Source organism: Sinocyclocheilus anshuiensis, unplaced genomic scaffold (genome assembly GCF_001515605.1).
Source record: "Sinocyclocheilus anshuiensis isolate Anshui unplaced genomic scaffold, SAMN03320099.WGS_v1.1 scaffold1493, whole genome shotgun sequence".
In the NCBI taxonomy this organism is placed as follows: Eukaryota; Metazoa; Chordata; class Actinopteri; order Cypriniformes; family Cyprinidae; genus Sinocyclocheilus; species Sinocyclocheilus anshuiensis.
In genome coordinates, this window is record NW_015547727.1 from 617,367 (window position 1) to 617,655 (window position 289).

Sequence of the window (289 nt, forward strand, 5' to 3'; positions counted from 1 at the left end):
AAAAATTTTCCAATTCATCACAGAATCCTGAAAAAATGCAAATAAAAAAATAAAAAATATTAAGCAGCTCAATTGTTTTCAACTTTGATAATAATCAGAAAAGTTTCCTGAGCATCAAATCAGCATATTAGAATGATTTCTGAAGGGTCATGTGACACGGAAGACTGGAGAATTGGCTGCTAAAAATTCAGCTTTGCCATCACAGGAATAAATTACCTTTTCAACAGAGGCGGACAGTAACTATGTACATTTACTTGAGTATTGTACTTAAGTACACGTTTTGAGTATC